Source organism: Pan troglodytes, chromosome 1, assembly GCF_028858775.2.
Source record: "Pan troglodytes isolate AG18354 chromosome 1, NHGRI_mPanTro3-v2.0_pri, whole genome shotgun sequence".
NCBI classification, from domain to species: Eukaryota; Metazoa; Chordata; class Mammalia; order Primates; family Hominidae; genus Pan; species Pan troglodytes.
In genome coordinates, this window is record NC_072398.2 from 20,708,252 (window position 1) to 20,722,399 (window position 14,148).

Consider the following 14,148-nt stretch of genomic DNA (forward strand, 5'->3'; position numbering starts at 1 on the left):
GCCTCCCTTGCCCCTACAGTCGCCATGCTCGCCAACCTCCCCTGACTCTGCTCCTCCTTTACCGCCCACCTACACCCCCGACGCAGCCGCAGCCGGGGTCCTCCTCCTGGGGCTCCGCCCCTACTGCACGCCGGGCAGCAGCATCCCACCGCTTCCGCCTCGCCGCCGCCCCGCCAGGAGCCCGGCTCCAGCCTTCCCGGGAGGGCAGGGGGCCGGACCCCAAAGGCGCAGCCGCGGGTTCCCTGCCGTTCGCGGTACCTTCCCGCTCCCGGAACGCCCAGGCGATTCAATTCACCCGTCGGGCGCCGTCGTCGCACCCTTCCAAACCGGGGGAAGGGGCGGGCAGGGGCAGCGGGAACCACAGACGCCAGCCAAGACCTCGGCTCCAGAACGCATGGGCTGCTTTACCCGGGGGAAGGACGTTGCTTCGCCAGCCACCAGGAAAACAGTCCCTGTGCACCCGGGATTCCCAATGCCCCCCACTTCGTGTCGACGACTCCAGTCCCGAGGACACGCCAGAGACCCAGGCCTCCGGGCCCGCCCGGGGCCACGGCTCCCGCCAAACGGGCGGGCACGCTCTGCAAATCTCGGGGCCCGCCGCAAGGCACCCAGAGCACAGGGAGGTGCCAAGAAAGGCAGGAGCCTACGAAACCCACCTCCAAAGCAAGCAATTCATCCAAGAAAAATCCCGTCTCCACGCTCCGTTGCTCCTCTCGCACGGACCGCCTGGCCCCCGTGTTCTGGCGCAGCCCAAGCCCCCTCCACCCTACCCCGGCCTGCTCAAGAGGGCGCTGCCTAACGGAGCCGGGCGCTTCCTCTCTAAGGCTCTATCGCTCTTGCTCTCTAGCTCCCTCCGCCTCTCTCTTCTAGGTTTCCCCCTGGACCTCGCGCTACTTCTGTCATTTTCCCTCTGTCTCTCTGTCTCTCTCTCTCTCTTTCTCTGTCCCTCTCTCTTTCTCAGCCTCTCTGTCTGTCTCCTTCCCTCTCGCCCTCGCCTGTCTCTCTCGATAGCTGTCTCTGTCCCTCCTTCGGTTTCTATCTCTCCATCCATCTCGTCCTTGCTCTCCTCCAAGCCGCGTGTGTGTGTGCGTGCGTGTGTGTCTGTGTCTGTGTGTGTCTCTGTGTGTCTGTGTGTGTGTGTGTGTGTGTGTCCGCGCGAGCGCGCCCGCGTGTTGTCTCTGTGTGGGGGAGTGGATTTGCTCCTGGTGGTGGTGGGGTGTGTCTGGGTTTCTCTCAGGCCCTCTCACCCGAGATCAGGCCGCCGCCTCTAGTGCCAGCGCGGGGCAAAACAGGGCCACCCCCCGACCGGCTACACCCCACGCCCTCTTGCCCCCCGGCCGGGTCTTGGTCGGGACAAGCGACCGTGGTGGGGGCGTTGTGAGAGAAAGGCCCCGCGCGGCTGGGCCGGCTGTTCGCCTTGGGCCAGCCCTGACGGCTCTGGGTGGGTGGGGCAAGAGGGGGCCTCGCAGGAGCCCCTGTGCGGCGAGGGATCCAGAACGCTGCCTCCGCGACAGGGCGGAGGACCGGAGGGCGTCCCAGGATCGTGGGCCCTGGGCCCTGACGCCTCGGAGCACTCCCTGCTCCGAGCGGGCCCGATGTGGTGGAAGCTCGGGAGCACGGGAGCCGGGGGAAGGCCGCGGGCCAGCGGCTCGGGGGTCCCCGATCCGAGCCCCGCGGCCCCGGGCTGGCGGTGACGGCCGCAATCCGGCGGGCACGGCCGGGCCGGGCCGGGCTCTTGGGGCAGCCAGGCGCCTCCTTCGGCGTCTACGGCCATACCACCCTGAACGCGCCCGATCTCGTCTGATCTCGGAAGCTAAGCAGGGTCGGGCCTGGTTAGTACTTGGATGGGAGACCGCCTGGGAATACCGGGTGCTGTAGGCTTTTTCTTTGGCTTTTTGCTTTTTCTTTCCTTTTCTTCCAGACGGAGTCTCGCTCTGTCGCCCAGGCTGGAGTGCAGTGGCGCCATCTCGGCTCACTGCAAGCTCCGCCTCCCGGGCTCACGCCATTCCCCGGCCTCAGCCTCCCGAGTAGCTGGGCCTACAGGCGCCCGCCACCACGCCCGGCTAATTTTTTCTATTTTTCCTAGAGACGGGGTTTCACCCTGTCAGCCGGGATGGTCTCGAGCTCCTGACCTCGTGATCCACCCGCCTCGGCCTCCCAGAGTGCTGGGATTACAGGCGGGAGCCAGCGCGCCCGCCCGGCCTGCTGTAGGCTCTTTTGGCTTCCCCGCTGCCTCCCTTCCCCCTACAGTCGCCATGCTCGCCAACCTCCCCTGACTCTGCTCCTCCTTTACCGCCCACCTACACCCCCGCCGCAGCCGCAGCCGGGGTCCTCCTCCTGGGGCTCCGCCCCTACTGCACGCCGGGCAGCAGCATCCCACCGCTTCCGCCTCGCCGCCGCCCCGCCAGGAGCCCGGCTCCAGCCTGGGAGGGCAGGGGGCCGGACCCCAAAGGCGCAGCCGCGGGTTCCCTGCCGTTCGCGGTACCTTCCCGCTCCCGGAACGCCCAGGCGATTCAATTCACCCGTCGGGCGCCGTCGTCGCACCCTTCCAAACCGGGGGAAGGGGCGAGCAGGGGCAGCGGGAACCACAGACGCCAGCCAAGACCTCGGCTCCAGAACGCATGGGCTGCTTTACCCGGGGGAAGGACGTTGCTTCGCCAGCCACCAGGAAAACAGTCCCTGTGCACCCGGGATTCCCAATGCCCCCCACTTCGTGTCGACGACTCCAGTCCCGAGGACACGCCAGAGACCCAGGCCTCCGGGCCCGCCCGGGGCCACGGCTCCCGCCAAACGGGCGGGCACGCTCTGCAAATCTCCGGGCCCGCCGCAAGGCACCCAGAGCACAGGGAGGTGCCAAGAAAGGCAGGAGCCTACGAAACCCACCTCCAAAGCAAGCAATTCATCCAAGAAAAAGCCCGTCTCCGCGCTCCGTTGCTCCTCTCGCACGGACCGCCTGGCCCCCGTGTTCTGGCGCAGCCCAAGCCCCCTCCACCCTACCCCGGCCTGCTCAAGAGGGCGCTGCCTAACGGAGCCGGGCGCTTCCTCTCTAAGGCTCTATCGCTCTTGCTCTCTAGCTCCCTCCGCCTCTCTCTTCTAGGTTTCCCCCTGGACCTCGCGCTACTTCTGTCGTTTTCCCTCTGTCTCTCTGTCTCTCTCTCTCTCTTTCTCTGTCCCTCTCTCTTTCTCAGCCTCTCTGTCTGTCTCCTTCCCTCTCGCCCTCGCCTGTCTCTCTCGATAGCTGTCTCTGTCCCTCCTTCGGTTTCTATCTCTCCATCCATCTCGTCCTTGCTCTCCTCCAAGCCGCGTGTGTGTGTGCGTGCGCGTGCGTGTGCGTGTGCGTGCGTGTGTGTCTGTGTCTGTGTGTGTCTCTGTGTGTCTGTGTGTGTGTGTGTGTGTGTGTGTGTCCGCGCGAGCGCGTGCGAGCGCGCCCGCGTGTTGTCTCTGTGTGGGGGAGTGGATTTGCTCCTGGTGGTGGTGGGGTGTGTCTGGGTTTCTCTCAGGCCCTCTCACCCGAGATCAGGCCGCCGCCTCTATTGCCAGCGCGGGGCAAAACAGGGCCACCCCCCGACCGGCTACACCCCACGCCCTCTTGCCCCCCGGCCGGGTCTTGGTCGGGACAAGCGACCGTGGTGGGGGCGTTGTGAGAGAAAGGCCCCGCGCGGCTGGGCCGGCTGTTCGCCTTGGGCCAGCCCTGACGGCTCTGGGTGGGTGGGGCAAGAGGGGGCCTCGCAGGAGCCCCTGTGCGGCGAGGGATCCAGAACGCTGCCTCCGCGACAGGGCGGAGGACCGGAGGGCGTCCCAGGATCGTGGGCCCTGGGCCCTGACGCCTCGGAGCACTCCCTGCTCCGAGCGGGCCCGATGTGGTGGAAGCTCGGGAGCACGGGAGCCGGGGGAAGGCCGCGGGCCAGCGGCTCGGGGGTCCCCGATCCGAGCCCCGCGGCCCCGGGCTGGCGGTGACGGCCGCAATCCGGCGGGCACGGCCGGGCCGGGCCGGGCTCTTGGGGCAGCCAGGCGCCTCCTTCGGCGTCTACGGCCATACCACCCTGAACGCGCCCGATCTCGTCTGATCTCGGAAGCTAAGCAGGGTTGGGCCTGGTTAGTACTTGGATGGGAGACCGCCTGGGAATACCGGGTGCTGTAGGCTTTTTCTTTGGCTTTTTGCTTTTTCTTTCCTTTTCTTCCAGACGGAGTCTCGCTCTGTCGCCCAGGCTGGAGTGCAGTGGCGCCATCTCGGCTCACTGCAAGCTCCGCCTCCCGGGCTCACGCCATTCCCCGGCCTCAGCCTCCCGAGTAGCTGGGCCTACAGGCGCCCGCCACCACGCCCGGCTAATTTTTTCTATTTTTCCTAGAGACGGGGTTTCACCCTGTCAGCCGGGATGGTCTCGAGCTCCTGACCTCGTGATCCACCCGCCTCGGCCTCCCAGAGTGCTGGGATTACAGGCGGGAGCCAGCGCGCCCGCCCGGCCTGCTGTAGGCTCTTTTGGCTTCCCCGCTGCCTCCCTTCCCCCTACAGTCGCCATGCTCGCCAACCTCCCCTGACTCTGCTCCTCCTTTACCGCCCACCTACACCCCCGCCGCAGCCGCAGCCGGGGTCCTCCTCCTGGGGCTCCGCCCCTACTGCACGCCGGGCAGCAGCATCCCACCGCTTCCGCCTCGCCGCCGCCCCGCCAGGAGCCCGGCTCCAGCCTGGGAGGGCAGGGGGCCGGACCCCAAAGGCGCAGCCGCGGGTTCCCTGCCGTTCGCGGTACCTTCCCGCTCCCGGAACGCCCAGGCGATTCAATTCACCCGTCGGGCGCCGTCGTCGCACCCTTCCAAACCGGGGGAAGGGGCGGGCAGGGGCAGCGGGAACCACAGACGCCAGCCAAGACCTCGGCTCCAGAACGCATGGGCTGCTTTACCCGGGGGAAGGACGTTGCTTCGCCAGCCACCAGGAAAACAGTCCCTGTGCACCCGGGATTCCCAATGCCCCCCACTTCGTGTCGACGACTCCAGTCCCGAGGACACGCCAGAGACCCAGGCCTCCGGGCCCGCCCGGGGCCACGGCTCCCGCCAAACGGGCGGGCACGCTCTGCAAATCTCCGGGCCCGCCGCAAGGCACCCAGAGCACAGGGAGGTGCCAAGAAAGGCAGGAGCCTACGAAACCCACCTCCAAAGCAAGCAATTCATCCAAGAAAAAGCCCGTCTCCGCGCTCCGTTGCTCCTCTCGCACGGACCGCCTGGCCCCCGTGTTCTGGCGCAGCCCAAGCCCCCTCCACCCTACCCCGGCCTGCTCAAGAGGGCGCTGCCTAACGGAGCCGGGCGCTTCCTCTCTAAGGCTCTATCGCTCTTGCTCTCTAGCTCCCTCCGCCTCTCTCTTCTAGGTTTCCCCCTGGACCTCGCGCTACTTCTGTCGTTTTCCCTCTGTCTCTCTGTCTCTCTCTCTCTCTTTCTCTGTCCCTCTCTCTTTCTCAGCCTCTCTGTCTGTCTCCTTCCCTCTCGCCCTCGCCTGTCTCTCTCGATAGCTGTCTCTGTCCCTCCTTCGGTTTCTATCTCTCCATCCATCTCGTCCTTGCTCTCCTCCAAGCCGCGTGTGTGTGTGCGTGCGCGTGCGTGTGCGTGTGCGTGCGTGTGTGTCTGTGTCTGTGTGTGTCTCTGTGTGTCTGTGTGTGTGTGTGTGTGTGTGTGTGTGTCCGCGCGAGCGCGTGCGAGCGCGCCCGCGTGTTGTCTCTGTGTGGGGGAGTGGATTTGCTCCTGGTGGTGGTGGGGTGTGTCTGGGTTTCTCTCAGGCCCTCTCACCCGAGATCAGGCCGCCGCCTCTATTGCCAGCGCGGGGCAAAACAGGGCCACCCCCCGACCGGCTACACCCCACGCCCTCTTGCCCCCCGGCCGGGTCTTGGTCGGGACAAGCGACCGTGGTGGGGGCGTTGTGAGAGAAAAGCCCCGCGCGGCTGGGCCGGCTGTTCGCCTTGGGCCAGCCCTGACGGCTCTGGGTGGGTGGGGCAAGAGGGGGCCTCGCAGGAGCCCCTGTGCGGCGAGGGATCCAGAACGCTGCCTCCGCGACAGGGCGGAGGACCGGAGGGCGTCCCAGGATCGTGGGCCCTGGGCCCTGACGCCTCGGAGCACTCCCTGCTCCGAGCGGGCCCGATGTGGTGGAAGCTCGGGAGCACGGGAGCCGGGGGAAGGCCGCGGGCCAGCGGCTCGGGGGTCCCCGATCCGAGCCCCGCGGCCCCGGGCTGGCGGTGACGGCTGCAATCCGGCGGGCACGGCCGGGCCGGGCCGGGCTCTTGGGGCAGCCAGGCGCCTCCTTCGGTGTCTACGGCCATACCACCCTGAACGCGCCCGATCTCGTCTGATCTCGGAAGCTAAGCAGGGTCTTGCCTGGTTAGTACTTGGATGGGAGACCGCCTGGGAATACCGGGTGCTGTAGGCTTTTTCTTTGGCTTTTTGCTTTTTCTTTCCTTTTCTTCCAGACGGAGTCTCGCTCTGTCGCCCAGGCTGGAGTGCAGTGGCGCCATCTCGGCTCACTGCAAGCTCCGCCTCCCGGGCTCACGCCATTCCCCGGCCTCAGCCTCCCGAGTAGCTGGGCCTACAGGCGCCCGCCACCACGCCCGGCTAATTTTTTCTATTTTTCCTAGAGACGGGGTTTCACCCTGTCAGCCGGGATGGTCTCGAGCTCCTGACCTCGTGATCCACCCGCCTCGGCCTCCCAGAGTGCTGGGATTACAGGCGGGAGCCAGCGCGCCCACCCGGCCTGCTGTAGGCTCTTTTGGCTTCCCCGCTGCCTCCCTTGCCCCTACAGTCGCCGTGCTCGCCAACCTCCCCTGACTCTGCTCCTCCTTTACCGCCCACCTACACCCCCGCCGCAGCCGCAGCCGGGGTCCTCCTCCTGGGGCTCCGCCCCTACTGCACGCCGGGCAGCAGCATCCCACCGCTTCCGCCTCGCCGCCGCCCCGCCAGGAGCCCGGCTCCAGCCTGGGAGGGCAGGGGGCCGGACCCCAAAGGCGCAGCCGCGGGTTCCCTGCCGTTCGCGGTACCTTCCCGCTCCCGGAACGCCCAGGCGATTCAATTCACCCGTCGGGCGCCGTCGTCGCACCCTTCCAAACCGGGGGAAGGGGCGGGCAGGGGCAGCGGGAACCACAGACGCCAGCCAAGACCTCGGCTCCAGAACGCATGGGCTGCTTTACCCGGGGGAAGGACGTTGCTTCGCCAGCCACCAGGAAAACAGTCCCTGTGCACCCGGGATTCCCAATGCCCCCCACTTCGTGTCGACGACTCCAGTCCCGAGGACACGCCAGAGACCCAGGCCTCCGGGCCCGCCTGGGGCCACGGCTCCCGCCAAACGGGCGGGCACGCTCTGCAAATCTCGGGGCCCGCCGCAAGGCACCCAGAGCACAGGGAGGTGCCAAGAAAGGCAGGAGCCTACGAAACCCACCTCCAAAGCAAGCAATTCATCCAAGAAAAAGCCCGTCTCCGCGCTCCGTTGCTCCTCTCGCACGGACCGCCTGGCCCCCGTGTTCTGGTGCAGCCCAAGCCCCCTCCACCCTACCCCGGCCTGCTCAAGAGGGCGCTGCCTAACGGAGCCGGGCGCTTCCTCTCTAAGGCTCTATCGCTCTTGCTCTCTAGCTCCCTCCGCCTCTCTCTTCTAGGTTTCCCCCTGGACCTCGCGCTACTTCTGTCATTTTCCCTCTGTCTCTCTGTCTCTCTCTCTCTCTTTCTCTGTCCCTCTCTCTTTCTCAGCCTCTCTGTCTGTCTCCTTCCCTCTCGCCCTCGCCTGTCTCTCTCGATAGCTGTCTCTGTCCCTCCTTCGGTTTCTATCTCTCCATCCATCTCGTCCTTGCTCTCCTCCAAGCCGCGTGTGTGTGTGCGTGCGCGTGCGTGTGCGTGCATGTGTGTCTGTGTCTGTGTGTGTCTCTGTGTGTCTGTGTGTGTGTGTGTGTGTGTGTGTCCGCGCGAGCGCGCCCGCGTGTTGTCTCTGTGTGGGGGAGTGGATTTGCTCCTGGTGGTGGTGGGGTGTGTCTGGGTTTCTCTCAGGCCCTCTCACCCGAGATCAGGCCGCCGCCTCTAGTGCCAGCGCGGGGCAAAACAGGGCCACCCCCCGACCGGCTACACCCCACGCCCTCTTGCCCCCCGGCCGGGTCTTGGTCGGGACAAGCGACCGTGGTGGGGGCGTTGTGAGAGAAAGGCCCCGCGCGGCTGGGCCGGCTGTTCGCCTTGGGCCAGCCCTGACGGCTCTGGGTGGGTGGGGCAAGAGGGGGCCTCGCAGGAGCCCCTGTGCGGCGAGGGATCCAGAACGCTGCCTCCGCGACAGGGCGGAGGACCGGAGGGCGTCCCAGGATCGTGGGCCCTGGGCCCTGACGCCTCGGAGCACTCCCTGCTCCGAGCGGGCCCGATGTGGTGGAAGCTCGGGAGCACGGGAGCCGGGGGAAGGCCGCGGGCCAGCGGCTCGGGGGTCCCCGATCCGAGCCCCGCGGCCCCGGGCTGGCGGTGACGGCCGCAATCCGGCGGGCACGGCCGGGCCGGGCCGGGCTCTTGGGGCAGCCAGGCGCCTCCTTCGGCGTCTACGGCCATACCACCCTGAACGCGCCCGATCTCGTCTGATCTCGGAAGCTAAGCAGGGTCGGGCCTGGTTAGTACTTGGATGGGAGACCGCCTGGGAATACCGGGTGCTGTAGGCTTTTTCTTTGGCTTTTTGCTTTTTCTTTCCTTTTCTTCCAGACGGAGTCTCGCTCTGTCGCCCAGGCTGGAGTGCAGTGGCGCCATCTCGGCTCACTGCAAGCTCCGCCTCCCGGGCTCACGCCATTCCCCGGCCTCAGCCTCCCGAGTAGCTGGGCCTACAGGCGCCCGCCACCACGCCCGGCTAATTTTTTCTATTTTTCCTAGAGACGGGGTTTCACCCTGTCAGCCGGGATGGTCTCGAGCTCCTGACCTCGTGATCCACCCGCCTCGGCCTCCCAGAGTGCTGGGATTACAGGCGGGAGCCAGCGCGCCCGCCCGGCCTGCTGTAGGCTCTTTTGGCTTCCCCGCTGCCTCCCTTGCCCCTACAGTCGCCATGCTCGCCAACCTCCCCTGACTCTGCTCCTCCTTTACCGCCCACCTACACCCCCGCCGCAGCCGCAGCCGGGGTCCTCCTCCTGGGGCTCCGCCCCTACTGCACGCCGGGCAGCAGCATCCCACCGCTTCCGCCTCGCCGCCGCCCCGCCAGGAGCCCGGCTCCAGCCTGGGAGGGCAGGGGGCCGGACCCCAAAGGCGCAGCCGTGGGTTCCCTGCCGTTCGCGGTACCTTCCCGCTCCCGGAACGCCCAGGCGATTCAATTCACCCGTCGGGCGCCGTCGTCGCACCCTTCCAAACCGGGGGAAGGGGCGGGCAGGGGCAGCGGGAACCACAGACGCCAGCCAAGACCTCGGCTCCAGAACGCATGGGCTGCTTTACCCGGGGGAAGGACGTTGCTTCGCCAGCCACCAGGAAAACAGTCCCTGTGCACCCGGGATTCCCAATGCCCCCCACTTCGTGTCGACGACTCCAGTCCCGAGGACACGCCAGAGACCCAGGCCTCCGGGCCCGCCCGGGGCCACGGCTCCCGCCAAACGGGCGGGCACGCTCTGCAAATCTCGGGGCCCGCCGCAAGGCACCCAGAGCACAGGGAGGTGCCAAGAAAGGCAGGAGCCTACGAAACCCACCTCCAAAGCAAGCAATTCATCCAAGAAAAAGCCCGTCTCCGCGCTCCGTTGCTCCTCTCGCACGGACCGCCTGGCCCCCGTGTTCTGGCGCAGCCCAAGCCCCCTCCACCCTACCCCGGCCTGCTCAAGAGGGCGCTGCCTAACGGAGCCGGGCGCTTCCTCTCTAAGGCTCTATCGCTCTTGCTCTCTAGCTCCCTCCGCCTCTCTCTTCTAGGTTTCCCCCTGGACCTCGCGCTACTTCTGTCATTTTCCCTCTGTCTCTCTGTCTCTCTCTCTCTCTTTCTCTGTCCCTCTCTCTTTCTCAGCCTCTCTGTCTGTCTCCTTCCCTCTCGCCCTCGCCTGTCTCTCTCGATAGCTGTCTCTGTCCCTCCTTCGGTTTCTATCTCTCCATCCATCTCGTCCTTGCTCTCCTCCAAGCCGCGTGTGTGTGTGCGTGCGCGTGCGTGTGCGTGCGTGTGTGTCTGTGTCTGTGTGTGTCTCTGTGTGTCTGTGTGTGTGTGTGTGTGTGTCCGCGCGAGCGCGTGCGAGCGCGCCCGCGTGTTGTCTCTGTGTGGGGGAGTGGATTTGCTCCTGGTGGTGGTGGGGTGTGTCTGGGTTTCTCTCAGGCCCTCTCACCCGAGATCAGGCCGCCGCCTCTATTGCCAGCGCGGGGCAAAACAGGGCCACCCCCCGACCGGCTACACCCCACGCCCTCTTGCCCCCCGGCCGGGTCTTGGTCGGGACAAGCGACCGTGGTGGGGGCGTTGTGAGAGAAAGGCCCCGCGCGGCTGGGCCGGCTGTTCGCCTTGGGCCAGCCCTGACGGCTCTGGGTGGGTGGGGCAAGAGGGGGCCTCGCAGGAGCCCCTGTGCGGCGAGGGATCCAGAACGCTGCCTCCGCGACAGGGCGGAGGACCGGAGGGCGTCCCAGGATCGTGGGCCCTGGGCCCTGACGCCTCGGAGCACTCCCTGCTCCGAGCGGGCCCGATGTGGTGGAAGCTCGGGAGCACGGGAGCCGGGGGAAGGCCGCGGGCCAGCGGCTCGGGGGTCCCCGATCCGAGCCCCGCGGCCCCGGGCTGGCGGTGACGGCCGCAATCCGGCGGGCACGGCCGGGCCGGGCCGGGCTCTTGGGGCAGCCAGGCGCCTCCTTCGGCGTCTACGGCCATACCACCCTGAACGCGCCCGATCTCGTCTGATCTCGGAAGCTAAGCAGGGTCGGGCCTGGTTAGTACTTGGATGGGAGACCGCCTGGGAATACCGGGTGCTGTAGGCTTTTTCTTTGGCTTTTTGCTTTTTCTTTCCTTTTCTTCCAGACGGAGTCTCGCTCTGTCGCCCAGGCTGGAGTGCAGTGGCGCCATCTCGGCTCACTGCAAGCTCCGCCTCCCGGGCTCACGCCATTCCCCGGCCTCAGCCTCCCGAGTAGCTGGGCCTACAGGCGCCCGCCACCACGCCCGGCTAATTTTTTCTATTTTTCCTAGAGACGGGGTTTCACCCTGTCAGCCGGGATGGTCTCGAGCTCCTGACCTCGTGATCCACCCGCCTCGGCCTCCCAGAGTGCTGGGATTACAGGCGGGAGCCAGCGCGCCCGCCCGGCCTGCTGTAGGCTCTTTTGGCTTCCCCGCTGCCTCCCTTGCCCCTACAGTCGCCATGCTCGCCAACCTCCCCTGACTCTGCTCCTCCTTTACCGCCCACCTACACCCCCGCCGCAGCCGCAGCCGGGGTCCTCCTCCTGGGGCTCCGCCCCTACTGCACGCCGGGCAGCAGCATCCCACCGCTTCCGCCTCGCCGCCGCCCCGCCAGGAGCCCGGCTCCAGCCTGGGAGGGCAGGGGGCCGGACCCCAAAGGCGCAGCCGCGGGTTCCCTGCCGTTCGCGGTACCTTCCCGCTCCCGGAACGCCCAGGCGATTCAATTCACCCGTCGGGCGCCGTCGTCGCACCCTTCCAAACCGGGGGAAGGGGCGGGCAGGGGCAGCGGGAACCACAGACGCCAGCCAAGACCTCGGCTCCAGAACGCATGGGCTGCTTTACCCGGGGGAAGGACGTTGCTTCGCCAGCCACCAGGAAAACAGTCCCTGTGCACCCGGGATTCCCAATGCCCCCCACTTCGTGTCGACGACTCCAGTCCCGAGGACACGCCAGAGACCCAGGCCTCCGGGCCCGCCCGGGGCCACGGCTCCCGCCAAACGGGCGGGCACGCTCTGCAAATCTCCGGGCCCGCCGCAAGGCACCCAGAGCACAGGGAGGTGCCAAGAAAGGCAGGAGCCTACGAAACCCACCTCCAAAGCAAGCAATTCATCCAAGAAAAAGCCCGTCTCCGCGCTCCGTTGCTCCTCTCGCACGGACCGCCTGGCCCCCGTGTTCTGGCGCAGCCCAAGCCCCCTCCACCCTACCCCGGCCTGCTCAAGAGGGCGCTGCCTAACGGAGCCGGGCGCTTCCTCTCTAAGGCTCTATCGCTCTTGCTCTCTAGCTCCCTCCGCCTCTCTCTTCTAGGTTTCCCCCTGGACCTCGTGCTACTTCTGTCGTTTTCCCTCTGTCTCTCTGTCTCTCTCTCTCTCTTTCTCTGTCCCTCTCTCTTTCTCAGCCTCTCTGTCTGTCTCCTTCCCTCTCGCCCTCGCCTGTCTCTCTCGATAGCTGTCTCTGTCCCTCCTTCGGTTTCTATCTCTCCATCCATCTCGTCCTTGCTCTCCTCCAAGCCGCGTGTGTGTGTGCGTGCGCGTGCGTGTGCGTGCGTGTGTGTCTGTGTCTGTGTGTGTCTCTGTGTGTCTGTGTGTGTGTGTGTCCGCGCGAGCGCGTGCGATCGCGCCCGCGTGTTGTCTCTGTGTGGGGGAGTGGATTTGCTCCTGGTGGTGGTGGGGTGTGTCTGGGTTTCTCTCAGGCCCTCTCACCGGAGATCAGGCCACCGCCTCTAGTGCCAGCGCGGGGCAAAACAGGGCCACCCCCCGACCGGCTACACCCCACGCCCTCTTGCCCCCCGGCCGGGTCTTGGTCGGGACAAGCGACCGTGGTGGGGGCGTTGTGAGAGAAAGGCCCCGCGCGGCTGGGCCGGCTGTTCGCCTTGGGCCAGCCCTGACGGCTCTGGGTGGGTGGGGCAAGAGGGGGCCTCGCAGGAGCCCCTGTGCGGCGAGAGATCCAGAACGCTGCCTCCGCGACAGGGCGGAGGACCGGAGGGCGTCCCAGGATCGTGGGCCCTGGGCCCTGACGCCTCGGAGCACTCCCTGCTCCGAGCGGGCCCGATGTGGTGGAAGCTCGGGAGCACGGGAGCCGGGGGAAGGCCGCGGGCCAGCGGCTCGGGGGTCCCCGATCCGAGCCCCGCGGCCCCGGGCTGGCGGTGACGGCCGCAATCCGGGCGGCACGGCCGGGCCGGGCCGGGCTCTTGGGGCAGCCAGGCGCCTCCTTCGGCGTCTACGGCCATACCACCCTGAACGCGCCCGATCTCGTCTGATCTCGGAAGCTAAGCAGGGTCGGGCCTGGTTAGTACTTGGATGGGAGACCGCCTGGGAATACCGGGTGCTGTAGGCTTTTTCTTTGGCTTTTTGCTTTTTCTTTCCTTTTCTTCCAGACGGAGTCTCGCTCTGTCGCCCAGGCTGGAGTGCAGTGGCGCCATCTCGGCTCACTGCAAGCTCCGCCTCCCGGGCTCACGCCATTCCCCGGCCTCAGCCTCCCGAGTAGCTGGGCCTACAGGCGCCCGCCACCACGCCCGGCTAATTTTTTCTATTTTTCCTAGAGACGGGGTTTCACCCTGTCAGCCGGGATGGTCTCGAGCTCCTGACCTCGTGATCCACCCGCCTCGGCCTCCCAGAGTGCTGGGATTACAGGCGGGAGCCAGCGCGCCCGCCCGGCCTGCTGTAGGCTCTTTTGGCTTCCCCGCTGCCTCCCTTGCCCCTACAGTCGCCATGCTCGCCAACCTCCCCTGACTCTGCTCCTCCTTTACCGCCCACCTACACCCCCGACGCAGCCGCAGCCGGGGTCCTCCTCCTGGGGCTCCGCCCCTACTGCACGCCGGGCAGCAGCATCCCACCGCTTCCGCCTCGCCGCCGCCCCGCCAGGAGCCCGGCTCCAGCCTTCCCGGGAGGGCAGGGGGCCGGACCCCAAAGGCGCAGCCGCGGGTTCCCTGCCGTTCGCGGTACCTTCCCGCTCCCGGAACGCCCAGGCGATTCAATTCACCCGTCGGGCGCCGTCGTCGCACCCTTCCAAACCGGGGGAAGGGGCGGGCAGGGGCAGCGGGAACCACAGACGCCAGCCAAGACCTCGGCTCCAGAACGCATGGGCTGCTTTACCCGGGGGAAGGACGTTGCTTCGCCAGCCACCAGGAAAACAGTCCCTGTGCACCCGGGATTCCCAATGCCCCCCACTTCGTGTCGACGACTCCAGTCCCGAGGACACGCCAGAGACCCAGGCCTCCGGGCCCGCCCGGGGCCACGGCTCCCGCCAAACGGGCGGGCACGCTCTGCAAATCTCGGGGCCCGCCGCAAGGCACCCAGAGCACAGGGAGGTGCCAAGAAAGGCAGGAGCCTACG

The 14,148-nt window shown here is 67.3% G+C and overlaps 6 non-coding genes across 6 annotated transcripts; all 6 read left to right on the plus strand.

The window, feature by feature from the left end:
• Window positions 1-1,762: 1,762 nt before the first annotated feature.
• On the plus strand, window positions 1,763-1,881 carry LOC129138586 (5S ribosomal RNA). Its single transcript, XR_008541892.1, has one exon. It is a non-coding gene; the product is annotated as a 5S ribosomal RNA (ribosomal RNA).
• A 2,144-nt stretch (window positions 1,882-4,025) lies between these two features.
• Window positions 4,026-4,144, plus strand: LOC129138504 (5S ribosomal RNA). Its single transcript, XR_008541814.1, has one exon. It is a non-coding gene; the product is annotated as a 5S ribosomal RNA (ribosomal RNA).
• Window positions 4,145-6,290: 2,146 nt separating this feature from the next.
• Window positions 6,291-6,409, plus strand: LOC129138427 (5S ribosomal RNA). Its single transcript, XR_008541664.1, has one exon. It is a non-coding gene; the product is annotated as a 5S ribosomal RNA (ribosomal RNA).
• A 2,126-nt stretch (window positions 6,410-8,535) lies between these two features.
• On the plus strand, window positions 8,536-8,654 carry LOC129138585 (5S ribosomal RNA). Its single transcript, XR_008541891.1, has one exon. It is a non-coding gene; the product is annotated as a 5S ribosomal RNA (ribosomal RNA).
• Window positions 8,655-10,786: 2,132 nt separating this feature from the next.
• LOC129138579 (5S ribosomal RNA) lies at window positions 10,787-10,905 on the plus strand. The gene has a single exon (XR_008541890.1). It is a non-coding gene; the product is annotated as a 5S ribosomal RNA (ribosomal RNA).
• A 2,126-nt stretch (window positions 10,906-13,031) lies between these two features.
• On the plus strand, window positions 13,032-13,150 carry LOC129138554 (5S ribosomal RNA). Its single transcript, XR_008541884.1, has one exon. It is a non-coding gene; the product is annotated as a 5S ribosomal RNA (ribosomal RNA).
• The last annotated feature ends 998 nt before the right edge of the window (window positions 13,151-14,148 follow it).